The sequence below is a fragment of the Panthera onca genome, chromosome B3 (assembly GCF_046562875.1).
Source record: "Panthera onca isolate mPanOnc1 chromosome B3, mPanOnc1 haplotype 2, whole genome shotgun sequence".
In the NCBI taxonomy this organism is placed as follows: domain Eukaryota; kingdom Metazoa; phylum Chordata; class Mammalia; order Carnivora; family Felidae; genus Panthera; species Panthera onca.
In genome coordinates, this window is record NC_138344.1 from 138344724 (window position 1) to 138359241 (window position 14518).

Here is a 14518-nt window from a genome sequence, read left to right on the forward strand (position 1 = left end):
TTTTACTTCTGTGGGTTTTATTTTTTAATCATGGGTTCAGATGTTATTTTTTTCATGTTTAAAATTTTGTTATACACATAAAATATTTGAGTCTCAACAATCAAATTTATATTAAAATACATACTCAGAATCGCTACTCCAATTCTGCCTTATCTATTTCCTGCTTCTAATCAGGAACTATTTGTGTTCTTTACAGTTATTTATTTGTTTATTTATTTTCTAATTTTTTAATTTTTTATTAAAATTTTTTTATGTTTGTTTATTTCTGAAAGAGAGGTAGAGTGCAGGTGGGGGAAGGGGCAGAGAGAGAGGGAGACACAGAATCCGAAGCAGGCTCCAGGCTCCGAGCTGTCAGCACAGAGCCTGACGCAGGGCTGGAACTCACAAGCCGTGAGATCATGACCTGAGCTGAAGTCAGTTGCTGAACTGACCGAGCCACTAATTAATTTTCCTTTAATTCCAGCATAGCTAACATGTAGTGTTAATTTAGGTTCAGATTTACAATATAGTGATTCAGCAATTCCATTTATTACTCAGTGCTCATCAGGGTAAGTGTGCTTTTATTAACCCCATCCCCCTTTCCCCCACCACCCACCCCACCTCCCCTCTGGTGACCCATCAGTGTGTTCTCTAGAGTTAAGAGTCTGGTTTTTGGTTTGTCTCTTTTTTTCCTTTGTTTTGTTTCTTTTTTCTTTTCTTTTTTTTTTTTTTAATATAATTTATTGTCCAGTTGGCTAACATACAGTGTATACAGCATGCTCTTGGTTTCGGGGGTAGATTCCCGTGATTTATCGCGTACATACAACACCCAGTGCTCATCCCAACAAGTGCCCTCCTCAAGGCCCATCCCCCATTTTCCCCTCTCCCCTATTGTGCCCCACCCCCCCATCAACTCTCAGTTTGTTCTCTGTATTTAAGAGTGTTTTATGGTTTGCCTCCCTCCCTCTCTGTAACTTTTTTTCCCCCTTCCCCTCCCCCATGGGCTTCTGTTAAGTTTCCCAGGATCCACATATGAGTGGAAACATACGGTATCTGTCTTTCTCCGCCTGACTTATTTCACTCAGCATAACACCCTCCAGTTCCATCCACGTTGCTGCAAATGGCGGGATTTCATTCTTTCTCATTGCCACATAGTATTCCATTGTGTATATAAACCACATCTTCTTTCTCCATTTGTCAGTTGATGGACATTTAGGCTCTTTCCATCATTTGGCTATTGTTGAATAATAATCCTGCTGTAGACATCGGGGTACATGTGCCCCTATGAAAAAACACTCCTGTACCTTGTTTTGTTTCTGAAATTCCACGTATGCGTGAGATCATATGGTATCTTTCTCTGCCTGACTTATTTCACTCAGCATAATACTCTCTAACTCCATCCATGTTGTTGCAAATGACAAGATTTCATTCTTTTTTTTATGGCTGAGTAATATTCCCTTGTATATTTATACCACATGTTCTTTATCCATTCATCTGTCGATGGACACTTGGGCTGCTTCCATAATTTGGCTGTTGCAAATAACGCTGCAATAAACATAGGAGTGCATATATCTTTTTGAATTAGTGTTTTCGTATTCTGTGGGTAAATACCCAGTAGAGGAATTACTGGATCATATGGCAATCCTGTTTCTAATTTTTTGAGGAACCTTCCATACCGTTTGCCACAGTGAATGCACCAGTCTGCATTCACACCAAGAGTGTGCGAGGCTTCCTTTTTCTCCGCGTCCTCGCCAACACTTGTTTCTCGTGTTGTTCATTTTAGCCATTCTGACAGGTGTGATTTGCATCTCATTGTGGTTTTGATTTGCATTTCCCTGATGATGAGTGATGTTGAGCATCTTTTCATGTGTCTGTTGGCCATCTGGATGTCTCTGGAGAAATGTCTGTTCATGTCTAATGCCCAGTTTTAATTGGATTATTTATTTTTGGGGGGTGGGTGTTGAGCTGTATAAATTTTTTATATGTTCTGTATACTCTTTATCACATGTCATTTGCAAATATCTTTTCCCATCCCGTAGGTTCTGGTTTTGTTTTCTGGGTTTTTTTGGTGTTCTCCTTTACTGTGCAGAAGCTTTTCATTTTGATGTCCCAATAGTTTGTTTTTGCTTTTGTTTCCTTCACCTCAGGAGACACATCTAGAAAAGTGTTGCGATGACTGATGTCAGAGAAATTACTGCCTGTGCTCTCTTCTAGGATTTTTATGATTTCAGGTCTCACACTTAGGTCCTCAATTCATTTTGAGTTTATTTGTGTGTGTGGTGTAAGAAAATGGTCTGGTTTCATTCTGCGTGTTGCTGGCCAGTTTCCCCGACACCGTTTGTTGAAGAGACTGTGTTCTTTTCCATTGCATATTCTTTCCTCCTTTGTCAAGGATTCATTGATCGTGTAATTGTGGGTTTCTTTCTGGGCTCTCTCTTCTGTTCCTCTGATCTGTGTGCCTGTTTTTTTTTGCCAGTACCACACTGTTCTGATCACTACAGCTTTGTAGTATATCTGGAAATCCAGGATTGTGATACCTCCAGTTTTGTTCTTCTTTTGCAAGATTGCTTTGGCTATTTGGGGTATTTCGTGGTTCCGGACGAATTTTGGGATTGTTTGTTTATTTCTTTGTTTTGTGTTGGAACCTTAAATAGGTTAGCAAGTAAGTAACGTGTAAAGAGAATCATAGATTTTTCCTTGTTTAAGTGCTGGGTCGAATATAATTTGGATTTGTTAAGAGGGTGGACACGTAGGCCTCTTGCAGATTGTACAGGAGTATCTGTCTGCAGACCCCTTCTCCTGAGTCCCAAAGCTGTCTTCCAGATAGGAACTTTGGGCAGGACCAGAGTAAGGGAACAAAATCTGGACCCAGGCAAAGTCCTTGTTATTTTTCAAACTACTGTGGGGTGGGGCAGACTGATCTCTCCTTCAGAAAAGTTCCTCTGCCTTAGCGCCAACACAAATGCAGTGCACAGCTTCTGGCGGGGGTGGGCAGTGAGGGGGCTCAGACACTGAGGTGAGGGGGAGAATTCCTCACGGAGCTGGTGTAAGCCTAAGGATACAGCTGGTGCCCACAGGGTAAATGGTGTCCCCATTCACAGAGGAGAAAAACCGGTTAGCTTGTGAAACACCTTGCCCGAGGTCACGCAGGAAATTGGAACTTGAACCTGCTTTACTCCAAAACGTAGTCTTGAAATGTCGCCTTGCGTTTTCCCCCTCTACAGTGTTACTTTTTTTAGTATTTCTGTTTGGAAATCAGCACTGGGAAGGACAGAGTTATTCGCTCTTTTTTGCACAGGCTTCTAGTTTCAGAATAGCTGAGTGGCCTTTGTGCTGTTGGGATGCCCGGAGAGCTGGCTGGGCTTCAGTGAGGCTGCAGGACAAGCATGTGTGTTCCGTCATGTTGGGAAGGCTCGGCTGTGGCCAGTTCGGGTGAACAGACCCATTCGCACTCCATCAGTTTGCCTAAAATTTGGATTTTTAAAATATGTTAATTTTTCATATCGGTTAGGATATTTACTTTTGTATCAATAGTTTTCTTTTTTAAATTATTTTTATTGATATTTTTTAACATTTATTCATTTTTTGAGAGACCAAGAGACCGCACGAGGAGGGGCAGAGAGAGAGGGAGACACAGAATCCGAAGCAGGCTCCAGGCTCTGAGCCGTCAGCACAGAGCCCGACGCGGGGCTCGAACTCACAGACCGTGAGATCATGACCTGAGCTGAAGTCGGACGCTTAACCGACTGAGCCACCCAGGCGCCCCTAAATATTTTTCTTTTTAAACCAATTACGACAAGAATACCTAGAAGGAAAGGTTAAAATGTTTAAAAAAAATTTTTTTTTTAACATTTATTTATTTTTGAGACAAAGAGAGACAGAGCATGAACGGGGGAGGGTCAGAGAGAGAGGGAGACACAGAATCTGAAACAGGCTCCAGGCTCTGAGCAGTCAGCACAGAGCCCGACGCGGGGCTCGAACTCACATACCGCGAGATCGTGACCTGAGCCGAAGTCGGACGCTTAACCGACTGAGCCACCCAGGCGCCCCTAAAATGTTTAAACTCATCAGTAGGGCAAGTAGAAATATCAACACTGATACCTTCCTGATAGATTACCCAGGGGGTGCTATAACTACTTTATCTTATCTGAAGATACTTGTTTGAAAACATCTTACTGAAAACACAAAATTAAGGCAGAAGTACCCTTGGAAGAATGAGATAAAAACGATAATTTTCTTTTAAATAAAGGAGGTAAAAATAAAAATCAGTATCTAAAAATGAATGTTTTGTGCCGAGTACATTGTATATAAGATGCCACACATTGTTTTCAGAGTGGATGGTGTGTGAACATGTCACTTAGCAAATTCATTATTAGGTGAACTGGATTTTAGGCAGACTTGATGCCTGATCTAGAATTTGTTAATGTCCGTTTTTTTCCTTATCATGATAGGAATATATATGCATTGTAACACTTGAAAGGTAAAAGAAAGTATAAAGAAGAAAATAAAAATCATCCATAATCCTATGGATTTTCCATAATCCATAATCAGTGTTTTAAATCTCTTATGTTCATATATATGTATATATGTATGTGTGTATATGTATATACACACATACATATATACATATATATACACACACACACACACACACACACACACACACGTTTTTTAACATAGCCCAGCTCCCACTAGGTAAGCACTTCTGTGTTCTAAGCGTCTTCCCTCCACACTGTCCCGGCTGTTGCACAGGCTGAGTGAAGAACCCAGGACCATCTCCCGAACGCATCCCCAGGAACCACCCTCTGGAGTGTGGCTTGAAGCCCTGGAGAAATGGGTGGTGTCTAGACCCAGGAGGGGGGCAGAGAGGAGGGCAGGCTGTGCAGGGGTGAGGGACTCCGGAATTCTTCGGGATAGGACTGGATCTTGGCAGCTCCCCCTGGAGACAGACATCATGCTGAGACGAATACCCTTATCAGATAGTTGGAAAAACCAAATAAACACATTCAGAAAGTCTTCTGGACTTAGGCTCTGCCCTCACGGCCCCCTCCCTGCTTTATCTTTGCCACCTGGTAATGTACTTCTGCTTCCTGGGAACTGGTCCCCCTGATGTAGGGTGTTGTTACAGGGAGGGAATCAGGCCAGCAGGGGCTCCGCTGGGACTCAGTGTCCACAGTGCTAGACCCTTTGGGGCCCTGGGTGACATCACACTTGGCTGCCGTGACAAGTCGTGGTAGCTGAGGAGCCACTGAGCCGGTCCTAGATCAAACCTGTTGGGTTCCAAAGCCAAGGTCCTTTCGGTGTTGAGACCCCAGCTCATGTGTTCGGCGGTTCCTCCGCATTTGACCCTCCGTCATCCCCACGAAGGCAGACGAAGACCCCCGTCCGTTCAGGGAGCTGGAGCGCAGGGCTCAGTGTGGGGCCACGGCACGTGCAGTGACGGCTCCCCCTACCCCCTTTCTGAGCCCTTTGGCTCTGGCCCCCGGGATTGTCCTAGTAGCACCTCACCCCCGGCTGCTGTGGGCCCCGGGTCCCTGAAACACAAGTTCATCTGGCTTGCAGAGCGAGAAGGAGCAGTTCGTCACTGAAGCCAGTGGAGGCCGTGAGTAATGTGCCCTTTCCTTTCCGGCACGTGTGTGGGGGCCACGATGTGCCCTTTTAGGGTGGGGGCCTGTGTCTCTGCAGAGTCCTCCCCCAGAAAACCTTCTAGTCCTTGACATCCATCACTGGGGGTGGGTGGGGTGGGGCTCAGCTTTGCTAGGCTGAATGCGGATGAGTCTTTATTTAATGAAGGCTAGAAACAGCTCTATGTTCATAGAGATTACAGCAGGCACCCCTCACCCTCGCCACCTCCACCCAGCCACCGGCCCACAGGGCTTGCGGCCCAGGCTCCGCTGCTGCCCGCTGCCCTCCAGCCCCCCTCGCCCACCCACTCTGTATTCCAAGAGATCAAGGCTGGATTCTTCTCAGTGCCTCTGAGTCGGCGGTGGGGGAGAGGGGGGGCGGGGAGCTCAGGAGAGACGTTCGCCCTCACTACTGATGGGAGATGCTGCAGTCTGACCAAAGGCCACCCCCGTCCCCAGGCATTTGGCAACTTGTGACCTGAATGGAAGACCCTGGAAAAACAACCTAACAGGCGTCTGGGGACAAGCCCGTCCTCTTGACGCTGCTTGTCTGTCTGCTGGTTCTAATTACAGCCTTCACTGGAGGCTGAAGCGGAGGGTACAGCAGCGAACAATGAACATCTCAGCCTGGAGAGGAGCTTTTGAGGGGGTGTAGCCGTGGGGGGCTGGGGCAGGGCCCGCGGGAAGGGGAGAAGTGAGGACAAAGTGCTGGGCACCTTTGCCGGAAAGAGGTGATGGGAGTGTGGCCAAAGGCAAGAGCCTGCACCTGCTGGCCCCTGATTGCCCAAGTACGTGCCTCCCCCGTTACCCCCGCCCCCCCCCAAACAAGCCGGCCACGACCTGGGCTCTTTTACCCCTTGGATGTGAGGCAGACTGGGGGGGGGGGAGGGGGGTGGGCACCGACCATGTGCATCAGGCTGGCTACTTGCCCTCCTGAGCACTGCTGAGCCCCGGATGCCTGGTGAGGGTTCTGGGTGGGTCAGAGGAGGGAGACCGAGAGCACCCCCTTGTGTGGCTTCCTTAGGCTCGGAGACTCTTGTCCATCTGCTCACTGCCCATCCCCCTTTGTGCCTGGCACCTGCCACTCACCGTGCAGACTGTAGCTGAGAGAGAGAGCATCTTCTCCTCGGGCTGGCATAGACTGCCCCCCCCCAACCTCACCCCCAGCCCCAGCCCCAAAGCACTGCAGTAAGTCTCCCTTAGCACCTGCTCTATTGCCCTGTCGCCCCACCTGGAAACCGAGCTCTTCAAAGCCGGGGCCACGTCCTGACGCCTGTCTATGGCCGCGGCCCCTGATGAGTGGTCGTGCTTGTCAGTGTAAGTTCTGGGAGTGAGGGACTGATCGAGTCCCGGCCTGAGGAGCTCCCGATGTTCTTGGGGGCGGGGCGGGGGGGATTCTAGCTAACACTTAGGAAGACTTGATGTGTCTGGGTGCTACCGAGTGCCTTACGTGGATGAGCTCGCTGAATCCTGTAAGCAGAGAATATCGTTCCCATTTGATCGACAATGAAACTGAGGCACGGGGCGCCTAAACACGTGTCTGAGGTCCCACACCTTCTAGATGATGGAGCCCATCGCTATGGAGTGTTTAGGGCAATGCAGCTTTCATTCAGTTCTCAAAACACCCCCGTGGGGGTGGTGTCGTTGCCTGGAACCTAAGTGTTCGGGGAAATTCAGTGTCTTGTTCAAAGGGCACCAGCAAGGAAGCATTCGGGTCAGAATTCAAACCCTCTGACCAGTCCTGAGCAGACAGACTCCGAAGAGAGGACCCTGAAGGCCAAGGGGGCCCCTCCAGGCAGGAGCCGTTTCCGCCCATGGTCTGTCCCACCTGACTGGGAAGAGACCCCGACGTGACAGCTCTTACTGTCATTTAGTGAATAAACCATGCCAGGGAGCCCAGCTAATGGGGACGTGGTTGGTAACTAGAAGGTCCTCATAGATCACAGGGGTCACCGTCAAAACCCTTTCCTTGGACCAGGACTAACTGCCGGTTACCCGAAGTCTTCTGGTTCAGCCCCTCACTGGCCATGGCAGGTTTTTTGGAACAAAGGGACGGGCTAGACAGGTTTGCAAGTATGGCCAAGGCCAGCGCGGCACAGGACTTGCCCGGTGCGGTAAAGGAAATTACGCTGTGATTTATGTGATGGTAAACAACCGATCTTGGCCTGTGATTCATTTTTAGGCAAAAAGATGAATGTGATATCACTGCCCCAATGCTCATTTCTTTACCTAGATGCTAAGCGCGTTCAAGAGAGAGCCCTGCCAAGATTCACGTTCAGCCTTAGCGGTTTGTCCTTCCCGGGAGCACAGGCTGACTCGAGAGTAATTCCTGGGATCGTCCCAAGTGGAGTTGGCGGAAGAGGGTGTAGGGCAGACTCGGGAGGGAGGGAGGGCAGAGCATCTTTGCTACCGCTAGAGCCTGGGCACCCGGGCCTCTGGCTGGCAGACACTCTCTCCCTCTGGAGCCGCCTGGAATCTCTGAACAGAGCCATGAGCAGAAAAGCCTTCTGGGCTCTGGGAAGGAAAGTTGCACGGCCCACGCGCCAAGGGGCCCTGTCGAGTATCGAGGGCTCTCAGGTGGCATTCACGGCTGACACCCGCCCTGACAACACCTGTTTTCACAGCTCACCCCGGGTTACCCTAGATGCCCGTACCTGCAGCTAACTTCAGTCCACCGGGTCCTGGACTCAGGCAGAACCTGCGAAATAGACTCTGTTAGCTGCATGTTACAGACTAACTAGGAAACCGGTTGAGAAAAGAGGTGTTGTCTAGCTCGTAATTGCGTGTACCCAGCACAGATAGCTGCTCTGCCAATCGATTAGCCAATTGTGTGGGGGGAGGAGGGGAGAGCGGCTTTTTGGCCTCAGTTGCCTCTTTAAGAGCGTCGTCTCTGCTCTGCATCCATCCGTGTGGGCCGGTGAGCTTTCTGCACATCTCTTTCTTCCGGAAACCCCGACGAAGGGGACTTGGGTCGAGGAGCCAGAGCAGGGCTCAGAGGGGAGTGGGAGGAAGGCGGAGGTTGGCGTGTAGCTACGGGGTGACTGCCAAGTCCTCCCTGGGCCCCGAGATGATGCGGACCAGACGGACCCTCCTCGGGCATGCCGCGAACCCTGCACGAGCCCGTGTTCATGTCACTTTTCCTGAGAACACTCAGAGCGTTCCAGACTTTAAGTTCTTCCAGTTTGCTTTGTGTTGTTCTGAACAGGAGCCGGCCTTTTTATTCCCAAACAGTACGTACGCGTCTTGAGGGCAAGGACCACGTTCTAGACTTCATTTTTTTTTTTTTCCCCTCCTCAACCCAGGGTGTAGCAGAAAAAGCCTGGCTTTGACATGATTGACCTTCTAGGGATCTCCTGGATCTTTCTGTACCCGTACGAACAAAAGTTAGGGTAAACGCAAATGTATTCGCATATATACTAAATAAATAAACAAATAAATAAAACTGGCTGTGTGCCTCTCGGAAAAGTATTTCTCTTCTCTGGGCCTCAGTTTTTCCATCGATAAAATGAGATCATTTGACTGGGGTTCTTGGGGGAGATTCTGGTTCCAAGCTCCGTTGGGCTCCGAGTCTCCTCTTGGATCACGAATGTTTTTCCTCCGAAAACCGTGATTTGATGAAGATTTGGTCTCTCCTCCCGAAGCAATGGCCTCTTCTCTCCCACCTGGCTCTTGCCTGCCAGCCTGACCCCCTGGCATTCCCCCCGCTCTCTTTGTTTGCTGGGCCCTGGAACTGGAGAAGGAGCCTGCCCCTCCTGGCTTCTCAGAGGGAGTCCTGATGAATACAGATATCGCCTCTTTTGCATATTAGCACCGGTGCCAGTCTGAACCCAGCTGTGTGCAGCGTAAGGTGAAATATAGATTCTCCAACCCGGCCACGGCTTCTCCACGCGGCTAATCGAAAAGCTTTCTGAGTGGGCCCACGATGCATATGCATAAGCTCTCCTTTGGCTGCAGGGTGGGCGGAGGGTGATTTCACTCTCTTTTCCACTGGCACTCTCTGTGCCTCTTCGGGTTTCCTTCAAGAGCAGCAGGCCGTCTGGGCTGAACACTGACTTGAAGTGAACTGGCCGGGCCCTGGACAGGCCTCTCGGGATCTCTGGGACTCGTGTCTGGAACGGGATCCGCCCTCCGGCCCACCCACTCGGCCTGGCGGCAGGAGCCCTGGTTTGTCGGCAGTACCCTGAGGGAACAGGCCTGGATCTTCTGTAGGACACAGCTCAACTCCTTTCCTGGTGCCGGAGGCCCTTCCCCAGCTGCCTTCCGGACTTACCTGCCGGCTCCAGACAGAACAGCTCCTCCTGTGTCTCTGAGCCTCTGCACTGGCTTTTCCTCTGCCTTCTCCCTGGCCTGGGGGAGGGTGGGGGCGGAGGGTCCGTGTCCCTGTGGCCCAGGGTCTGCCTCTGCCACACATCTGCACTTGGAGCTCATGTCTGTCCCCACTGGCCCCTGAGGCGTCCCTGGCCCCTTCACACAGTGAAGAAGGCCCAGGGCCAGTGCTCTTGGAACTCCCTTGGTCAAGGATTCAGTTTTTATTTTTTAACTAAAAATCCTTGTCTTTCTTAACGTTTATTTTTTGGAGAGTGGGAGAGAGGGAAAGCGCCCAAGTGGGGGAGGGGCAGAGAGAGAGGGAGACGGAATCCGAAGCAGGCTCCGGGCTCCGAGCCGTCAGCACAGAGCCCGACGCGGGGCTCGAACCCACGAACCGCGAGGTCATGTCCTGAGCCGAAGTCGGACGCTCAACCGACTGAGCCACCCGGGCGCCCCACGAATTCGGTTTTAATACCTTGCTGGATCTTGCCACAGGTGTATATCTTGCAGAGGCCGAGATGAGGAAGAAAAGCCAACCTGAGGGGATCATCTCGGCACCTTTAACGGGAAACAAATCAACGGCGAGGATTTTGGCTGGTGCGGGATGTTACCGCTTTTGCTGTAGACACCAGCGAAGCTCCTTTCCGGGGAAACCCGTCAGATCCCTCTGTGGACACGGCCGGGAAGTCGGGCCGCTGGTCACCCGGAGGAGGCGGTGGGCGCCGCGGCTCGTGCGCTGCCCTCCATCCGCGCCCCTGCCAGGTCTCCTGGGTGGCCACTCTCCCTCCACTCCTCAGTTCGGATAGCTAGAAGAGCGGAGGGGCTAATGGAGTTTATATAGCTTCCCCTGTATATATTTAGAGATAAGAAGTTCATTTAGGGATTAGGGGCTGCTTCTTGTCTATGCATCATTAAGCATACCACATCTGCTACTGAGCTAGCAATCAGCAGAATATTGAGAAAAGTTATAAAGAAATCTTTGCGACGCTTCATTTTCATTCCCAGCTCCCCGGGTCCTGGCTCAGACTCTTGCGAAGGCGCGGACCGGCGGCAGTAGAGCCGGGCGCTGGATCCAGAGAAGCAGAAGCGATTCACCTTTGGCCCGCCGCCCTCACGCAGCGTGTGCGTGTGCGTGTGCGTGCGCGTGTGCGCGCGGAGGGGCGGGGGGCAGCGGGTGATGGCAGAGGGGTGACACCCCTGACAAGGCTCCATGTGCGTTTTCCCGCGGTGGCCACATCAGAAGTCGGGGGGCCCACGGGAGTCCCGAGCGCTGCTCTGTGGTCAGAGGCTGGAGACCAGACTTAGATACCATTTGTCTGGGTGACCTTGACCAAGCCGTTTCCCCCTGCGGTCCTCAGTCTCCTTATCTGTGAAATGGGTGTTTGGCGGCGGCTGCTGCCCGGCCCAGCAAGTACCTCTGGCCTTGGCTTGCCAGATGGGTGGCGGAGGGCGGCCTGCTGGGGCGCTGGTCGTGGGGGAGACCAGAAGCGCCATCCTGGGTTCTGGAGGCTCAGAGCTGAGAAGTGGGGGGGCAGCAGGTGGGTGTCCAGCCTCCCTGGCTCCTTCAGCAGGCCTGGAGAACTGAGTCACCTCGCCCCCTCCCTGGGGATCCCTGGCCAGCCTGGCCGGTTTGCGGGCCCCCCGGGGGTGGTGATGTGGTGGCCAGAGGCCTCTCCCAGGCGCCTGTCGGCCAGCGTGACATGCGGCGCGTTAAACTGCAGGTGTCACTGTTAGCCCTGTAATGGGGGCTGGCTCTCCAGCCCCAGGGCGGCCACAAAGGAACCTGCTCCTCCTGGCCGGCGGGCTCCGCCACCAGCGGCTCGGCCAGGGGCCCAGAAGTGCGTTGTCCCCTCCTACCGCCGCCCCTCGGGCCGCAGCCCCCCCGGAAGTGACGGGCCCCCAGAGAGTCCTGGGGGGGGGAGGGGGAGCAGTCCCCCGCGGGGCTCGTGGGCTGGGCCTCGCTCGGCCTCCGCGACCTCCCGGGAAAGAGGGGCGGCAACGGGCGGGGAGCTGCACGCAGTCGCGTCCACGCGGTCAGCCGGAAGGTCGGGGACCGCGTCCACGCCGCCAGCTGAGCGCCCGGAGGCCTCGCGGACCCGGGGTCCAGGCTGGGCGGGGACCCTGAACAGAAGTCACCGAGCGAGTTTCCCTTTATAGAGCAGCCAGCAAGGGAGGAGAGACCCGAGTATAGAGGGGTGGCCCCGCCGAGGGGGTGGGGGTGGGGGCTGTAGCTCAGATGGTGACCCCTCCCCCCGCACGTGCCACCAACTTCGTGCTTCTGGATGTAAAAGGCCCCTTCTTAGAGGTCTGTTTTTCAGAAATGACCAGGTGGGTGCTGTTTTTCTGGGGAATTCACGCCAGAAACCATATCCTGGCCTGCCCTGGCCTGTCTGGTCCCTGCAGGTGCCCAGCGAAGCCCCCCCTACCCCTACGTCTCTGGGGTCTGCTGAGCCCCCCACATACCCTCTCCCATTTATTTTTGCTCCCCTTCTTTTTCATTCTGCATTTCGTCCTGGACACAAAAATGACTGCTGGAACCAGGTTTTTGGGGGGGTCTCTACCTGGGAGCTGGAGGTCCCCCATGTCCACAAGCTGGAGGGAAGAGGCTTCCGGGGGCTCTGGGCTCCCTTAATTTCTGTTTAAAGAAAACATAGAAAAAAGGACATGTGTGTGTGTGTGTGTGTGTGTGTGTGTGTGTGTGTGTTGGTGGGGAGTGAGGGCACAGAATATTTCCAGGCCTTAAAAAACGAAGAAAAATAAATTTTTGAATAAGAATGGTCCATGTACTGTGACCGCAGGGCAAATGCAAATGTCTGTTTTCAAACACAGACTCGTGAATTCTTATTACGAGTTCGTGACTGCGCCTCCAAGCAGGACATTACATATTCATAAGTGTGAGGCACCTCACTCCCCTCTTCAGGTGTGGCCTTCCCAGCACCCATGTCCCTTTAATCATGGGTGGGGTTGGGGGAGAAAAAGAAGGAGAAAACAAGGAAGACCGTGACCGGCCGCATTTGGTCTGTTTCCTTCAGTTCCTAAAGCGTTAAGGGAATAGGAGATAAAAAGAAGCGTGCGGAAAAAGAAGCAGCCACAGCGATCCTCCACAAAGATCTTTTTAGTGTCAACTTAAATGTACACAAATAGCAGATGATGATCTCTTTTATTGGGCTAACATTTATCCAGTAATATCCACACACTTTTAAAACCATTGAGGCCTCCTCTCAGGTGTTCATTTGAATAGAAATAGCTGAATGAGTGTTTTTATAATTGATCCCCTGAGAACTGAACGTCTAGAGCTGCATAACTAACATTTTCCCATGGCTGGGGTTTTTTTTTTTTTCCCCCAAATTGCCACTCTGCAAAATTAGGATTTTGTACAGTTTCGATAAGAGAATTAACCTCCCGCGTGCCGAGCTCCCTGAGTGTGAGAGGGTCCCAGGGAGTCGGCCTGTGCAGGGGGGCGTCAGCTCCCACGCCAGCTCGCTGCTGGGGGTTCTGTTGCTTCTTGGTGTCAGCGAGAAAACTTCCAGGATCGGGTGGGAGGTGGTCTGGGCCCAGGAATGCGGACTTCCTGCTTCCACCTGCTCTTTCGGCAGGATAAGCTCTGCGCTCCCGGGCCACTCCCGAATGGCCGCGTTGGCCCCGTGTGGCCCCGGTGGGTGCCTGGAGCCCCCCGCACCTTGCGGAGGACAGAAGACTTTTCTCTCCTTCCGGTGCTTGCTTAGAGTACTGCCAGGGACTTCTGTGTTCCACTTAGTTTGGGGGTTATAGTCCAACAAATGTATGCTCATTGTAGAAAACTTGAAAACTATGTAGGGATATAAAGTTTGAAAAAAAAAGCATCATCCTCGATTCTACCACCCAGGGCTAGACATTGTTGGATTTCCTGCCAGCCCTTTCCTACGTGTGTGTATTATATATACGTATGTGAAATTGGGATCACACTGTACATACAGTTTTGTGTCCTTTTTTTCCCTTTGGGTGGTTCGTACAAAGCATCTCCTGTGCATTTATGTATGTATGTATTCATTTTTTTTAATGTTTGTTTTTGTGAGAGAGAGAGAGAGAGAGACAGAGCGCAAGCAGGGGAGGGGCAGAGAGAGAAAGGGAGACGCAGAATCTGAAGCAGGCTCCAGGATCCGAGCTGTCAGCACAGAGCCGGACACGGGGCTCGAACCCACAAACCACAAGATCGTGACCTGAGCCGAAGTCGGACGCCCAACCAACTGAGCACCCCCGACGCCCCTCTCCTGTGTCTTTAACACATTTGTCAGCATCAGCATCAGTTTTGTAGTTGAATGAATTTAATTGCCCCTGTTGATAGGTGAGAGCTTTTTTTTTTTTTTTTTTTTTTTTTGAGCGCGTATAAAAGAAGCATCCGTGGCCCTTCTAGGGAAGCTTTATTTAAAGCGGAGCAAGAAAGTTACGTAGGAAAAAAAATTTCCCTTTTGTGGCCCAGAGGTGACGGAAAATGCAGATTCTTCACCTGAGCGGTGAAAGGTGTCTCCAAGAAGACGAGCCCCCGGTGATCAGAGCGCGTGGCAGTGGCCAGGACGCTGTCCTGGGGTGGCCAGGGTCCTGGGGTCACCCCCTCCCTCCTGGGCTGT